This window comes from Rhinopithecus roxellana, chromosome 3, assembly GCF_007565055.1.
Source record: "Rhinopithecus roxellana isolate Shanxi Qingling chromosome 3, ASM756505v1, whole genome shotgun sequence".
NCBI lineage: Eukaryota > Metazoa > Chordata > Mammalia > Primates > Cercopithecidae > Rhinopithecus > Rhinopithecus roxellana.
In genome coordinates this window covers 107526335-107544754 of record NC_044551.1, presented here as the reverse complement: position 1 = coordinate 107544754, position 18420 = coordinate 107526335, and the positions used below count along the sequence as shown (strand labels likewise).

The 18420-nt window shown below is 37.6% G+C and overlaps 1 long non-coding RNA gene across 1 annotated transcript; it reads right to left on the bottom strand.

Moving 5' to 3' along the window:
* Positions 1–1437: 1437 nt before the first annotated feature.
* Positions 1438–18017, bottom strand: LOC115896549. Its single transcript, XR_004056465.1, has 4 exons — positions 17841–18017; positions 13793–14042; positions 10725–10817; positions 1438–1835 (listed from the first exon to the last, which is right to left on the bottom strand). It is a non-coding gene; the product is annotated as an uncharacterized LOC115896549 (long non-coding RNA).
* Positions 18018–18420: the final 403 nt, after the last annotated feature.

The following is an 18420-nucleotide window of genomic DNA, read 5'->3' as shown; positions in this document are numbered from 1 at the left end:
TATATTATAATATTTTATTATTATATATTATATATTATTTGTAGGTGAGGCTTAATATATTACATAATAATATATAATATATAATAATATAGATAATATATAATATATATAATAATATATATATGAAGCACTTAGAACAATGTCTGGCTTATAAAAAACATTATCCTTACCACCACCAACATCATCATTACCATCTTCTTCTTCATCACTATCAATATTTCAGGCTTGAAGCACTAATAAATATAAAGGCTAGAAGGTCTCTACATATTAGAAGGAGCGCCAGGATGTCAATAGACAAATTACCATCTGGTGTTTCTGGTCTTCTTTGGTCTCAAATATAGGCATCAGTAATACACACTCCTCTATTGAATTTATTGCTTCCTTACAATTAGAGACTTTAACTCCTTAATGCTATTTTTTTTTTTCTTCTAGGAGTCTAAGAAAATCCAATTCCCAGTCTATCTATTGTTTAAGTTTCTGTATGTATAATTTATCTTACAATAAAAAGACAAATCAAACTCCACGTTTAGAAACATCTCAGAAATACAGTGTGGCCTCTTAGTCACCAGGTAACTCAAAATGTGTCATGTTGCTTAAACTCTCATCCAAACTGTTTTCTTTTATCAAAAATTGAATCAATTTACTGTTTTTACCTCTAATGTGGTTCAACCTCCATTTTTTTCCATTTCTTCTACACACACTTTACTGTTTTTATTTGCATTCCAAATGTTTTCCTTGGACTTTTTTGTGGTTTCATTTCTCTCATCATCTCCCACTGTCTCCAATTCTTCCTATTTTCTTTGGACACTTAGGGCCAACTGTTTTCCTATTTCTTTGCTTGGGCTCCCCATCTCTCTCCTCAACTTTCTCTCTCCCCTCATGCTGGTTCCCTCTGTTCTTTCCTGCTCCATATGCTGCCCGCCTCTCACTTCCCCTTTAGCTATAGACAGTCTAAAGCTGCTTATCAGCCTTCTTCTTCTTGTCGACGCACAGTTGTTTGCCTGAACAGAGTTGAAGCAATTTCAACCTTTCTTTTTCCACCAGTGTCTCATGACTTCGCCCCTGCTCTGCTGCTTACCCCTCCCTCCCCTGCAAGGCTTCAGTCTCAGCAGAACTCTCTCACTTCCTCTCTATTTCCATTTCTTCATCTCTATCCCTTCTCTGGTAGTTTCCAATATCTCTCACTACCTAAAGTCTGCAGCAGAATCCTCTCTGCTAGGCTTATAATGTAATTAATTTCCTCATAGCTTACTATATGAGCATAATAGTTCTTAGAATGTATGTCCCTTGAGTACAGAAGCCTGAAGTCAAGTCTTAACTATGCAAATATTCAGGGCTGAGGTCAAGAGCTAGGAAGGTACATGATGTAGTGAACTGCGCATGGATCTTTAAACCAGTACTTAAGAATGACTCTACCACTAAGTCTTCATTTGAATAAAATGATTTATTTAACCTCTCTGGATCTGTGTCATTTCTGAAATACGGTAGTCAAATTGTGGTCTCTTGTTCTAATCATCTTTGCTGAATAACAAATTTCCCTAAATTTAGTAGCACAAAGACACAATCGTTTTATTATTTTCATGAGTTTTGTGGATTGAGAATTTGGAGAGGACACAGTGGCTCAGCTCTTCTTCATTCCAAGATGCCTGGGGCTTGCACGAGGAGACTCAAACAGCCATAGCTAGACAACATGGGTTGGAAGATCCATTTTCAAGATGACTTCTTCATTCACATATCTGGTAGCCTCTCCAGGTGGACTGGACATCCTCAGCACATGGTGGCCTCAGATAGTTGGACTTTGTAAATGGGACTGAGAACTCCAAAATATGATGATCCTGTTTGACAGGACAGAAAGAGCATGGCATTCTATAACCTTGGAAATCATATAGTATCCCCTCCACTCTACTGGTTAAAGCAGTTACAAGTTCAGTCATATTCAAGGGAGAAGAATTTGACTTCACTTTCTGATCACTTTCCTGACATTGTAGGAAATCACGAAGGATAGGAGTTACCGTGGTGACCATCTGGAAAATTCAACACATCCCTGCATTCCCTTCTAGCTCTAAAAATCTGATTCTATGCCTTACTTAGATTCCCAGTAGATGTTCAATTAAAATGTTTCCTCTGCTCTCCAGAGGGCAACTTGAGAAACACAGGCTGTGGGCTTTTTATACACATAACACAGTAAGAGGATAACATGAAACCATTCTTGTTCAAGCATCGAAGTGTGTGTCACACACTGAAATCTTGTAAATATGTGAATTCAAACAAAGAAGGTGTCATCAAAGGTCCTGTTAGTAAAAGAGAGTCCACAGACTGCGAGAATTTACTGACCCTTAATTGTTCACATTATTTTATTTAATCTTATATTAATCCTGAGCAGTAAATAACGTATTCACTGTTTTGCAGTTCAGGAAGCTGCGCCTCAGAGTTTTAAAAAAATTGGCCCCAGGTCCACGGTTAGTCTTATATGTTTTGTTGCCATATTAGAAGTTGTAGCACAAGATTGAACTGTTTGGAGATGGGTTCTCTGTGTGGAATTTGCCATGACTAAGAACAACAAAGGGTCCATTCTTAGCTGGGGGACAACATAGAAAAAAGGCAAGAAGTAGCAGGGAGCAGGATAAATGAGGTGGGAGCAGTGGGCGAAGGAGGGACATTGCTTGGGCTACTCAAAGAGCAGAATTACTACTGGGTTGCAGCAAATCATGAGTTCTGTCTTGTGCAGCAATATCCACATATAACAACACATGGGGTTACTCTATTATCAGAGAAAAAGGAGATTTGCAAACCTACGCATTTGCCAGTCTCTACAATGGTTCCCAAACACAGACTATCGTGCCTAATCTTCTTGTTAATTACTTGTGGTAATGCGGTATAAAGACCTGGTTCTTGCCCATTACCATGCAAATGACTATTGTTGTACAGCATTTCATATTTCCAAAATATTTGACAATAATTTAGCAGCTACTGCTCTTCATCTGCAAAGAGAAAGTGGGTAATAATCCGACAGTTTTCATTTGTCAGATGAAGACATTTGGCATTAAATCAAAGATAGGTATGAAAATTATAATTTCAAATTCTTCATTAAATCCCAGAAGCCATATACCCTCCTCTACCACTTCATTTTTTAAATGATTTAAAAATCTTGAATGTTCATGAGAGCCTTTAAAATTTATAACACCTGCATTTCTGCCTTTAGTTTTAATTATCTTATACTTTTTACATTTCTGCTCTTATAATAAAGAATCCAAAGAGTACTGGGATAGAAGAGAAAAGAACTAAGCCAAAAACACAAGTCCATTCTCCCTTCATGGTTCACCTTCATTCTGCACATATTGTTTGACTGTGGACTGTGATGAGGGCCCCAAGTCAGGGCCCTAAGTCTTTAGAGGACAAACAACCTAAGCAGAAGAGGGGGCAGGCAGTACCAGAGCCTGTACAATGTTTAAATTATATGCAGGCTCTGCTATTTAATTAAGAAAGATCCCACTGCCCATAGACTGAGGCACAAGAAGCTTAAGCTGGAAACAGAAAGGGCCCCCTCAGAGAGCAGAAGTCCCTGGTAGAAGTTAGAACAAGCGTCATCCCAGGTCTCTCTGTTGCCAGCATAGGCTCCAAAACGTTCTGCCTCATTAACATGTCCAACCCAGTCCTGAATGTAACCCTACAGTAGTAGCTCTGTATGTGATTTCTGATGGTGGGACTAGGGTTGTAGGACCCTCTGACTGTGACACATGTCATGCCTCTGGGCTGACCTGTCTGTTTGGGCTGCTGTTCTCTCTTTCTCCTCTCTATGATTTGCACATACCTTCCTAGGTGTAAGAGGAAGACATTTCAGCCCATAATATATAGGTTACCATTTGCCTGCTACAGTCATTGATCATGAGGACTAAAGGCAGCACCTTATTGCCCCTTAGTTCTGTGGAGAATGACTCAGCCCAGCTAAAGAGATTCTGGCCTCAGCTCTAGAACTTAACTGCTGTGGCCTTAACAACCAAAGACAAGAACAACAAGCTTTTATCGAGCACATACTAAGTCTTAGTCACTCTGCTAAGAGTTTCTTACACTTATCTCACTGAATCCTCACAAAACAACCCTCACATGTAACTACTAATTTTATTCCTATTTTACTGATGAGGAAAAGCAGGGCTCTTAAGAGATGTAGAATGTCACTACTGGGTGACAGAGTGATATTTCAAATGAGGCATCTTAAAACCATGTTCTTAAACATATGCCAGTCTGATCTGCAGACTATGAGACTCTATAATCCTCTGCTCAGACAAGGGATGGCTGATCCAGAAGAAACAGCAGTGAGTGAGATGCTATGAAGAAGTCAAAGGCATAATACAAATGATCCCTGTTCTCTAAGCCAAGGTATCAGCAAAATAAGATATCCATATAAACTGCAATAAATAACAGCACAAGATATAATGTCACCAAACCGTACAACAGATCCTCAACATCCCAGACAGATACAAGATATTTCCAAGAAAAAAATCTGAGGAAATTCATAAATTTTCTAAAAGCACTCAATTTTTCTCATAAACTGTAGCTATGCATAGCTTCATAGATGGAACTGCCTCATACCTGATCAGAATACAGACAAACTGAGCAGCAGATGGGGCTTGCTCAATCACTGAGTGACTCGCTCTGCTCATAGCTTCATAAAGATTAAAATTCATACCTCAGCACAGTTAATCTATGCTGGACCATGGGACAATCTCAGATTTTAAGTAGTTAGTCCTATGAATCCTATGAATAATAATACAGGAATTCCAAGGTTTAGCAAGAATATTTATGGCCAGAATGAGAGGGGCAAGTAATACGTGAAAGGAGCTCAGAGATGAGACTTCACCAAGTCCTCTTCTGAATGACTTGCCTGTTTTCTCTTACCTGCTGATAAGATATTCACATCTGCCTGTAAGGCTGAATTATGCCCCTACAGACTCTTTTTGCCTTCCTTTCAGGTTTCAGGGCTTTCATCAACGGGGTGCTGGGCTCCAAGAAAGCACACACAGAGCATTTTATACCTTTTACCAAGGCTGGGCAGAGGGAGATCAGTTACTGTTAATTACAGATGCTGTCTGTCACAATGGGCCAGATTTTCAAAAGAGTCTCAACTACAAAGCTCCCAAATGCCATGCACAAACCTGGTAATGGCCCATGCAAATTGAACACTTAGTGGGTCTGTGTGCATTCCGTTCCAGGGACTGCCTTTGAAAATTTAGCCCCATAACTCCAAAGCGTTTGTAGCATCTCAATCTGTCATCATTAGCAACAATGCTTGACTCAGTGCTCAACATTCTTATTAAGCATGCAATTATGAATGCAGACAATGTTTAATCACTTTTACAAAAATACAGCTGTGTTGTTGGGGAGCTGTCATTTACTGCTCATTAATGATTGATTTTTTTTAACCATCTAAATTGTTTTCATGAGAACAGCAGATTAACTATAAAGAATTCATTATTGGTCATTAAGGAATATTAAAACGGAAAACCTTTACAAGATGTGTCCTGTCTTGCTATGTTCAGATGGAGCTGAAGCACTCTTGCCAATATGGGGGAGAAAACAAAAAAATCTTTCTTCCAGACCTCTGGTAAGGAGATAAAGCTGAGGAAAGGTGGGGTGAAAAGAGAAATCAAGAAAAAGATCTCTTTTTGTTGAAATAAAACATTGATTACATTTTACAATGGCAATAATTTACCCCAAATAATTACTGCAGCTATTGTCCAGCTTGTTTAAGCATTGACTGAGCTGTGGGTACCAATCGATTCAGTGCAGACTGTTAATAATGGACTATTTTGAAAACGTATAGCTGTTTCTCCATACCTCCCATACACAGGAAGACACTTGTTTCTTTCCCACACTGCACCCCTAATTAAAGATGAGTCAGGGCATTATTTTATGGCCAAGCTTTTTTACCCTGGATACAGAGAGCTGGGTTCTGTTCCATCAAATGTCTCCTGGAAATACTGTGATTAAATGCACTTATCCACTGCTACCTACAAAGAAAATAAGTTGCAAAACCTGTTACGACATTAGAAAGATCAGATTGCTCAATGTCATGCCGTCCCTGGATTTCCAGTTTGGATGCTCAGTGCACCCATACCTGGGACTTCATTTCCTCACTTGCTCAGTGGCTTCCAGGATCCAATCATGAGGAAGAAGTTTTTTCAATCACAGTTCTTTATTCTTCTTTTCTGGTGCGCCCTTACTCCTGGTCTTCTCTGAAATGTCTGTCTTAGTTCTTTTCAATAATATTTTGGATTTTTTTCTGATAACAACTGTAATATGTATGTTTTGGAAAATATAGAAAGGCACATAAAAAAATTTACAGCCATCTGTGGTCCTATACCTAGAAATAACCAGATATGATTACTGCTAACATTTTATATTTGCTTGCAGTATTTCTCCTATGAGCATGTTTATAGTCGTATGATCTTAGATGAGTTACTCATTTTCCTGGTGTTCAATTTTCTTTTTCTATGAAATAGGGAAATAGTAGTTCCTATTTCATATGGTGATTATGAAGATTAAATAAGTTAAAATTTGGAAGGCACTTAGAGAAGTGTCCAACATAAATTAAGAGCTATGCACATTCTAGCTATCATGATCCTATACATTTTTGAGTGAAAACAGTATTAGGAGAATTCAAAAGGAAAGAAGGACCTCTTACTAGCTAGTAAAAATTTTAAAATGTTAAAATTCACAAGTGATGATGCTACAGGTCCAGGGAGCCCTACTCTGAGAACCACCGCCTTATATTAAATAAGAGAAAAACTAACCACAAATGAGAAAAACACTAATAAGGAATGGGAGTATGTATGGTCCAGTGAGTCTCCCCTGGGAAAAATGTTTCACTGGGGTTTGTGTCACCAGGAATGATGTGGTATGTGGAAATGACTTCTAAATAAAATAGCTGGTGACCTATCACTTTGGTTCAAGTCATTGCCAGGTAGTACATCTTTTAGTGACACATCCATATTGTTTCGCCCAAGATATTCCAGCATTATATGTGGAAGAAATCACCAGAAATTGGAAACTCAGGTCTGAGAAAAGCAGATACTCAGACTCTCTGTGCCTGGGTAAGCATTCAGGACAATTGAGGCAATCTATTGCTTTCCTTTACTTTGCTACCACCCTGAAGTGCCCAGGGATGGAGAAAAACAGTCAATGTGAATATTTATACATTTTAAAAAGCATCATACTACTGCTATTGTTTTACATTCAGCTTTTTCTGTAAGTAATATATTATGAGCATTTTTCCATTTCCTTTTAAAAAACTTTAATCCATTCTGTACTATTCCATCACATGGATGTACCTTACCTTTTAAGTAATCCCCTTCTGGGGGTATGTTTGCTTCATTAATTTCTCTATTATAAACAATTCTGTACTGATTTTTTATTCATTGTTCATCTTTTATTGCCTTCATGTATACAGTCAGAAATTTTGGATTTGGAAGTTGTGTGTCATAAGTATAAAGGGTTAAGAACCACTGCATTAGAATTTTGTAATTATAATAGAAACTCTAGAATAATTACAACCAGTATTCATAAATACATTTTGTCCCAAAAAGTTAAAACTGGAAGACTTCCTTTGTCAAAAAATCCATCCAAAAATATGCTTTAAAGTATTTGTCTCAAAGATGTTGAGGTACAAACAATAACTCTACAAAAATGATTTGCCTGTTTCCACAGTAAATTTTGGTTATAAAGACACTGATGTGTTAGCTTATGGGACTGTTTTGGTGCCTGACACATGAAAGGATAAATAAATATTTTGAATCAATGAATGATTAAATGATGAAGCGTTCACTTATAACATAAGCATAGGCCACTCAATATTGGTTAAATCGTATTGCTTAAAGAGAAATAACTAATATCTCATATTTTGGGGTAATATATACATTGCTGGAGTGCTGGAGTATATTTGCTTTTTATATGTTCCCTAGTGTCAGGCTGAACATAAGCTATGATGTTAGAGTTAGTCCCCAGGGGCGAGAGCAGAACATCTGAAAGATACACTAAGCCATCGTATTGAGACCATCTGCATTAAAACCGTCCACTCCAACTCTTTTCTCATGATGGCTCCTAGACTGCTGAATCATGAGTGATTTCTGCTAAAAGGATCTCCTTTCATTAAACAGTAGTACAAGAAGCCATCACCGTGGGTCAGGGATTCTCAATCTCTGCTGAATTTCCTGGGGAACTTTTTAAAAGAAGATAACTTAAAAAAAAACAAAAAACAAAATATAAAACAAACAAACAAAAAAACCCCACTATCAATGTCAGGATAATCAGAGCCACTAGGGCAGGAAGAGGGGTGGGCATCAGTTCTTTATACAAGGTCCTCCAATGTACCACCACAGTTAAGGAACACTGCTTTAGAGAATGTAAACAGCCAACATAATACAACTTTAGGCACCCGATGACCTCAAGAGAACAGTGACATCAAAACATCTTCCAGGCATCACTTTGCTATGTAGAGACAGATTCATAGTTCTTTCAGGCATTGATTATCTTTGTAAGTACTAGAAGTAATATACCTCTCCAGAAGCCTGTCAAGTTGCAAACCTGTGGAATAATTTGGCAAAGAGTGACAAAGTGCCAAACTGGAACAACTCGTGGGCAATTTTGGCTCTAACGTGTAATTGCGATGAAATGGAACGATGGTACAAGTCATTTTTGGATTTCCAACATCTTTTTATAGTAACTACTAAATTGGAATGAAAATGCTTGCACTCAAATTGATAGTGCCTTTAAGTGGCAAGAAAATCTCTTCTGAGCTCCTTTGGACCCATTATCTCTGAGATTTCTGTGATGCAAATTGTACCTTCCTGCAGAAAGCCACCATCCCTGAAGGCTGACAGTTCATCTCAGTTCACTGAGAGTCAAGTAAACCGGCAGTCACAACCTGCTCAAATTCCATAACTCAATAATGAAGGTGTGGAATTTTGACCTTGGACTGAGTTAATTATTTAATTTACTTTATTATAGACATATATAAAAGTATGTACATAATATGTATACTTTATGCCTTCAAATTTGTATATGTCATATATATGTCTTCTAGCAGGCTATCTACTTTGGATATTATATAAAGTAAGGCTCATACTTTTAACATAAATAAGTGTACATTTTTAAAAGTAAACAATTTTCATCACCCATGCTAAATCGTTATTCAACAAATATTTAAAGATGATCAGTTTGAAGGGACGCCACACAATTAAAATGCCTAGGCTGTCCATCTGAGTCAATCCACTCTTAGCCATTGCCAAAAACTGTCATATGAATGAATATGGGTGTCTGCACTTTTGGAACAAAGTTATCCAAACCGTCACTTCTAAAACTAGTCTTCAACTATCATGTGTCTTGAGGGTCGATTGTGGGTGAGTTATTATGGCAGAGGAGACTGACTCTGCCAAATCGTTGCTCCCCCTTCCAAAATACAGAGTTGTTAATGAGTAGCAGCTGCCCAGCCAAAAATGACATTCCTGAGTCCCTGTGGGATCCTGTGACTCATTCTTGCCAATGGGATGTGTGTGAGGCAATGGGGCCAATGTGGTTGAGGAGTCAATGTGACTTCTCCGACCACTCTTTCCACAGAGTGTGCACACAGACTTGGGAAGCCACATATTGAAGATGATAGAACTGCAAGATGGAAAAAGACTAGGTTTCCTGACTCACTACTTGGAAGAAGGCTACTCATAAGCCAAGGATATCTATTTTGTACTTTATTGAATGAGGAGTACATTTCTATACTATTTGGACCACTATACACGTTAAGTGTTTTTACAGAAGCTAGCATCACACTCATGCAAATGCTATATCTGTCCCTATTACAACTGATAAAGAACCTTTGAGTGATGCTTCTTCAAAACCTTTGTTGTGACTGGTCTGAAACATGTGTGACTTCTACTAACTGTAAATAAGAGATTTAATGGGAAGGCATATTTTACAACAGCTGTCATTTAGAAGCATAAATATATTTAAAAGGAATAAAAGTGTTTCTTACTCAGATGTTTTAAATCTCTTATGAAAATAAACTTTGAGTTTAGTAATTAGAGTTAACTTGTTTCTAAATGAAAATTTAGTTTCATATCATCTGTTAACTGGAAATTAGCTCACTATTGTAGTTCTAAATATGGTATATATTCCCTCATATGTATTCTTCCAGATTTTTTCATAGAATCATTTTAACACAGTATCTATTTTATGAAAAATAAATGAGTCATGTTCTATTGCTTCTCCATATGTGAAAAAAAAATATATGAAAATATACACATTAAATTCAATATACTGCCAATAAGATTCTTTTTCTGGGAGAGGGTTCTACCTGAGAACCAGGAAGAAAAACAGGAGGTTTTATGGTAACACTATGTCAGTATCAAGGAAAGCTAGCAACAGAGCAAAAGAATCTCTGATGGCCTTCAGAGCTCTGAAAACCACTAGAAAGCTTCCCATCTATGCAATAACAAGGCAAGGCAAGCAGTTATCACAAGGAAATACTGCCAGGCCAGGCTGCATTCCAATTCATGGTCTTTTGAGTAACTAGATACTTGTCTCTAGACAAATACTAAACCTTTTCGGTCTCATTTTTCTCATTTGTGTGCCATAAATAAGAATAGGTAATTCATATGGTCCCTTCAGATTCAAAACAAAACTTCTGTGAAAGTTTATCACTTCCCTAGAAAAAGACCTTTGTGAGGTATGGGTACCTGGTAGATCTAAAAGTCCAAGGGCTGCACAAGCGTGAACGCGACGGCCAGTCTTCCTGGGCAGCTACCATAGCCATAGCTCTTCAGCTGCACCTGGAAAACAACGTAACGGCATAAATGCAGGGGCCAGGAAACATGATTGTATTACTTAGCAAACAGGTTTCTCAGGCATGTAGATGTTGTAATGTAACCAGTAACCTTTTAAAGAACATTTTATTTTCTTCAAAAATGTTTCCATTTGTATTTACTCAGGAATTGAAAATATGAACATTTCATTTAGGACCACCTTAGATAATAAACATTTCTGGAAATTTTATTAACATTTGAAGCATTACTGTTAGAACAAACCAAATAATTAAATAGTAGAAGGTATATTACATCAGATCTGCTCATGCAGATTTTCAGGTAATCAAGACTCACTTTCAAACATTAAAAAAAAAAAAAATCAATGGATAAAGCAGAGAAGTCATTTCCTCTGAAAAAAATTAGGCTTATATCTTTTTATGGGACTGAAGCTGGGCACTGTCATATGAATAAATAAGATCAATAATGGTACATCCACGAACAGCCACTCCTGGAATTTCAAGACCTTAGAAAATGTTGTAAACAGACACACAAACACAAACACACACACAACACACACACACACAAACATACACACAGTATTGAAATAAATAAGCCATGCCTGCAAAGCCTTCCACAACAGAGTTCATAATGGAAATGATAGACCTTTAATGATAGAAATATTAGCAGACCCTGTAAGAATATTGTAAATCATTTCTAAGTAACAATATTGATAAGACAAGCCTTTCGAAACCACCCAAGACACCTCTTTAGCTAATTAAAACCAGAGAGTGGCTGTGGGTCTTTTGTCATTTACAATCTTGTAGCTCTGATCATCCCACAGTGAATGATTTTACTTCAGTAATAACCCTGATCCAACATTCGTTAGCAATTACCACATCAGACTTTATCTACTGGTAACAACTGGTTCGGAAGATATTGCCCTGCATGCATTAATTTCATCATGCTAATAAAGTTCCCTGTTATAAAAAGCAAAAACATATTAACCTGTCTAATGCAATATAAGAAACATATATATCTTTCTTGCAAAATGATACACCAGCATTTCATTTTTATTTCAAGACTTAAGTGGGTAAAGTATATTAGAACAGAAAGTAACAAGCTATAATCTTCAGTGAACACAATAACATAACTAAGTTCAACAAATTTTCCTGTGAGTAATTGCAGCTATTGTAATTTATAAACATTCTATTACCTTGGAATTTGCATAACAATGCAAGACTGCTCATTTCTAAACACTGAACACTGAAATAGAAGTATATGCATCTCGTCTTTTCTGCAAAGGTCAGGGAGGCCACTGCTGGCTCCAGTTAACTCTCTTGGAGCACCTAGCACATGTGGACTGATGGGAACATTTAATAAAGATGCAGATGTGACTGAAAATGACCAGCCAGGATCTCCAGGACACAATCTGTGGCATACAGCAAGAAATCTATAAGGACTTGTTGAATGAAGTAGGAGGGGAGCTCTATTGTCTTACTCAAGAGTAGTAAGCACTATTTATAGGTCCAGGATCCATCCTGGAGACCCTTTTCCCTTCCGCCCTCCTCTTGCCCCTCCTGAGCTTGCACAGGTACCATCTCTATGTCTAAGTGAGGAATTCAAAGCAGGAATGCCCCACTTTCCCCTTGATTCGCACCCCTCACCTCCACTTCACTAACTTCCCTGTCCTACATTGATGATGGGACACATTTGCATGATCTATTTCTTCCCCTTCAATCCCAAGTTCCTTACTGGCTTGTTCTGTTTTCAGAATGTTAAATTTGAAGAGCTTACTAATTGTTAAAATCTCAGTGGAAAAATGAATCATGTGATTAAAACTACTATGTGGCCTTTCTCTCTTCTGTCTCCAAGGACTCATCCAAAGCTGTCAACTCTTTATTAAAGCAACACCTTCACTTTCTAGAGAAAATGACTTCACGGTGTTACTGCCAACTGTGGGAAGCCCAATCATTCTGATGAATTTTTTTTTAAGTGTCTGCAGCTTAATTAAACCCTAAGCAAATTAAACACATCACCCTCTTCTGTAGGTAAAGCAGAACACTCACATACCCACTGTTGGGGCCGTTGAATGCATCTGTACACAAAGAGCCTGGGCTCTTCCCTGAGACACCAGTCAAAGGAAAGCATCGTACAAGCTGAAGCCTGTTCCCATTCAGCACCTGGGGATTTGTCCACACCAACCAGGCAGGAGTGCTCAGCTCTCTCTCGGGAAATGTGGCATTCACACATACAGTCCAGTGCTGGCTGGAGGCCTAGCAAACAGTCACAGGAGTGCGGAGGATTTATAGACTGAAAATGAGCACATAGACAGCAGCTCCGAGTTCTCTCAGAAAACACGTGTGCAGCGACTGAACTGTGGGAGGCCTATGTGGGGCCCCCAGAGCTTGGCAGAGCCTCTAGTGGCAGAGCCTCCAGTGTGTATGTGAACATATTAGAGCTATAAATCTGGTAACAAACACTCCTTTGTGACCTTATGAAGACTGTGAAAGACAAAGGCATTTTAAGATTGCAATGTCAGGAAAGAAGGAGGCCATTTGGAAAGCTGATTTTCATATTGCTGATTCTCAACCGCTTCTAGGCTTCTTGGGTATACATAGAAAAAGCCAGAGTGGGGCTTCACCTACAGCCCCACAAGACAGCTGTGTCCACAAGGCATGACCTTCTGGAGAGAGCTGCACCTCTGAAGGTGAACACATTAATTTGATGACAGTTTCTTGTTCAGTTCAAAACGCTGGCCAAGGACATCCCCTTAAAATTTATAATGAAACTTTTTAAAAAATGTATCCAGCCAAAATTTTATCCCATTTCATTAAATTTTATATTCTTCATTAACTACAGGGTCACACTCAGAAAACAACAAGTAGGCTACAAGAGGTAGGCAGGGGTGGAGGTCGTGGAGCCCAGTAGACAATTAATTGACTGTACTTTGCAATTCATGGCAAAACATTTTATTTACTTGTCCCAACACATACTTAGCCTACCTTCTGGGCTTCCAAAGCTCTTTCATTCTGGAATCCAATTCCAGAGTTTATGGCCTCCAAGGTTCATGGTCCTTCCCAAGGAAGCTCTCTTCACCTATTAATATGCATCACGGTTCTTCTTCTCAGAATGGTGGTTCTTGTGAAAGCCAAGCAATTTTTATGTAGTCCACACCTGAATGGGAACTTTACAATGGATTTGGGTAAGACTTCTGTATTTTGGTATCCGTTTTACCTGTCTCTTCTACTTAGTCTGAAGAAAGAGGGGAAAGGAAGAGATAAAAATAATCCTACTGTAATTTTCATATCAAATTACAAAATTTTAAATTTCATATCAAATTTTCATATCAAATATTTTCAAGCAAATAGACAAGTTCTATTGCTTGTCTTGTGGTTTTTGAGCAGACTATTGGTCTGAAATTCTAGTCCATTAACAGTTCATTTGCCTATACTTAATTTCACAATGACACCAGAAAAAAACAGCAAAAATAACAACAAAGAAAACTCTCAGGCCTGTTGCTCTGAAACTAAAGTTGCCAGTCATTTTATTTCACAGTATTTCTCAAGCCCATTTCTTCATTCACCAACAACGCACCCACCATTGTTACAGAGGATTTTTGACCACCCAGGAAAGCAAATGCTGTCATCCTGACTTTACTGCTCAGAAGATACTTGTCAATTAAAGTCACCTTCAGGTCTTAGCTAGGAACAAAGACCAAATTCCAGAGATTCCCCTTGTCTTTCCCAAAATAGAGTTAGAGCTCATTTTCTAATTTTTTTTTTTGTCATTTACATTTGGCCACACTGCACCTTGTAGACATGGGGTTACTATTCACATATTAAAACTTGCTTATTTCCAAATAAACATCCATAACTTTAAATGCTCATATAGCCACTATATAGATTTAAATAATTCAAAGATACATCTTATATCTTGTGTAAGATATATCTTGAGTAAGCATATTAAACAAATGCCTTTTTAAGTAAGAACTATTTTCAGTGCTGCCTTCTGGTTTCTGAGTCATCTCTGTCTCGCTCTTACAACTATATGTCTCCCAAAAGCCATCTAGTACCATAACATACATATATATTTATAAAATGCTAGTAACGTTTCATTCCTGCCTTTTTTACATGAAGGACTTGGAAATATATGTTTTCTATGGACTGCTGTTTTTAACAATAATAGAAAGAGGGGAATAATAATAATAATGGCAAATATTCCTTGAGTTTTCATAATGTACCAGGCACTGCACTAAGCATTTTTTTCAACATACACAATCTCACTTAATTCTTAATATACCTGTCTAGAAAGTAGGTACTATTATGATTATTACCATTTTACAGAGGAATAAACTAAGGCATATGCCTGTGTTCCAGGGATAACCAAGAATTCAAACTTACATCTTCCCAGTTTCAGCATCCAAGCTCTAAACTGCTGTATACCAGGGCATAGAAATAGGACTACCAGCCATAGCTTTGACTCAGAGGGGAAAAAAAAAAAAAAAAAAAAAAAAAACCATAGCACAAATGTGTATATCATAAGTATGACATACATATTTAGACTGTATAGTTTAAAACTACAAATATTTTTTCTCTTTGCCAGTGTAATACATGCATAATTTGTGAATTAAAACTTAATTGAGCACACCATGATTGGAAAATTACAAAATACTTAAAACTTACATCAACTCAGCCTCCATTCCATTATCAAGAGAGAGACTGTTTATGCATTCCTATTCTGGCAATTAAGGACAAGTATGTTTTCTCAAGTGAAGGTTATTTTGACTTTGATAAGTATACAGCTCACTGTCTGATCATAAAGGGCCAGAGCTGAAGATGAATAACAGAGTACTTTGTCCTTCACTTCAGGCATGATGGCTGGACCTCCGTGGTTGTAAATTTTCCAATATTTGATGGCCACAGTGTCAGCAGCAAAATTATGCATAATAAACACAACAATACATTATGTGCCACTTCTTGACTTGGTGCCGAGTCAGGGAAGGAAACAGTCTACTTTTGAATGGGTGTTCTGAAATAACACACAGACAGTGTGTATTGGAGAGATCTGAAGAGGAAAATTCAAGCTTCTTTTTTCATCCCACAGTCTCCAAACTATTATTCTTTGAAACTGACTATCTGGAGTGATGCGAACCCCTCTACCACCACCGTTGGGTTGATATCAGGAAGCACAGAGTCCACAGGCTTTCATCTAGCCAGGAAAAAGGAAACAGAGCTTATTTTGAACAGGAAGGAAAAAAGATATTTGATGAAAGCCAAAGAAACAAGCTGCCTAAATCCTTTGACAAAGTAGAGACGAAAGGAATGAGCTTGTGAAATAATGTGGAGCCACATTTTTCTATCATGTTTTTAATCATGATTGAATCATGTTTCAATCATGTTTTTAATTGTCCATTCTATCCAGAACATTTGTTGCAAAGTCCAAAACCTTCCTTTACAATGAAAAGAGAAAATACTGTTCTAAGGTGTGCATCTATAAAATGATATTTCTGAGGCACTAAGGAAAATGAAAGCTCTAGAAAGGGAATGATGTGGGGGAGGCACACATGGCTTCACCTTTGACAGCTGTCTCCCCATGGAACCAAACCAGAGACTCCTGGTGCAAGTGCGGACCTCAGAAGTCACTGGGTCCATCTCTGACATTTTATAGATGACAGGCTTAAAACTGTTAAGTAACGTGCCCTAGGTCCTGCTTGGGGTTGTACTGTCTGAATAACAAATGGCAAATGGACAAAAACAAAAGAGATCATAGTCTAAGTTACTCAAAGACTTTCTGTAAGGAAAATGGTGGTAGTTATGGTCCCTAAGTCCAATTATCTACCAAAGCTTAATATAAGACATCCAAGAAACATATACAGATACATAGATTCTCTATATATGTATGATTGTGTATATATATATGTGTGTGTGTGTGTATGTGTATATATATATATATAAAATTCTTGCTTTAGGAAATGTGTGTATGTATGTGTATATATACATGTAAATATATATGCATGTATATATGCATATACATGTATATATGTGTGTGTATATATACATGTGTATATGTATACACACACACACACACGTGCACATACACACACACATTTCCTAAAGCAAGAATTTTTTTAAATCAGATATTCTGTGAGACATACTTGCTTTATTCAGTATCGGTTTAGGGTTTCTCACTCAGTTGTTCTTTCCAGAAAGGATATTTGTAAAGTCCAGGAATTATTCGCAAGGAGTAAAAGCAAAACCGAACATTTGTGTCCCTCTTTCATTTGAATCTCACATCCAGTCTTACTTACATGTCAACCAAATTCTTACTGTCAAATCTAGATGAACAGAGCTAGGAATAGAGAAATGTAGATATTTTCTAATTTCTCTGCATTCTACCATCTTACCCTAGGAGCTCAAAAATGACTCTACTCTTTTCTGGAAAAAAGCACAAAGAAAAATTCCTGGGTTGTGTGGCTTCTCATAGTCCCAGAACTTGGGCTACATCTGAAAGTTCCAGATGACATCTGTCCAGCACTGGACACTGGCTCCAATTCACAAGATGGCCCACCCAAGGCTAATTTCCATCTACAAGGTCCCTTGGAAGACAGGATGGACTCCATACAGGCCAGAGGCTGTGTATGCTCCCTTCAAATCTTGGAACTTCACTCAGGAAGCATTAAGATGGACATTCAAAATGGTAAAAAGACTCCATCTGGCCTAAGCATCCCCTCACACACTTCCCAATATCAGAATTTATCCATAAAACAATCAGAGTTCAAGAGGATAATTATTTCCCCAAGACCAAGTTCACTATGACCCGGCCTCCAAGAACTTCTCGTTATTATCAACTATTGTGAGCCAGTCCTAACTACATAATCTTTACAAGTGTTATATTCACTCATATTTCTATGAGCAATATATCTTCTTATTCCCTGCACTCTGGGCAAATTGCCTTCATATTTCCCACTCTCACCCCAGCCTGGAGTAATAGGAAACATTCAAATTGTTCTCTCAGCCCCCATCCCTCTAATGATCACCAACAAAATCCTACCTGCAACCAGGACTCTCACTTAGGGGTATAGTTTCTGAGATAAACCAAAATTTTTCTTCTCCTTCTTCCCATCCTTTCTTGGTCTTCATTTCATACAGATAATAGTGTGTGGAAAAAACATGAAAGGAAAAATGATATTCACCGAAGAGCAACTCAAGGCATATGTGTGGACACAGGGAAAGGCCGCCCCTCCCAACTGGGTGAGTGTGGGTGATAGGTCCTGTGTGTATAACCTCAGATCTTTGTTAGCACCAGCAGCTGACATTTCTCTCTCCAAATAGCAGGCTCCTGGAGTTTCTCAACATCAACAACAACAGAACCTGTCAAAGAAGTGGGCCAGAGCTACAGCTCTGCTTCTCGTACACATGACTGAAGAGAAGCAAAAGAAAAATATCGTTTCACTGCTAGCCTAGTTTGACTCTCTCTCTCTTTCTCTCTCTCTATATATATATACATATATATATATACATATACATATATATATACATATACATATATATATACATATACATATATATACATATACATATATATATACATATACATATACATATATATATACACATATACATATATATAT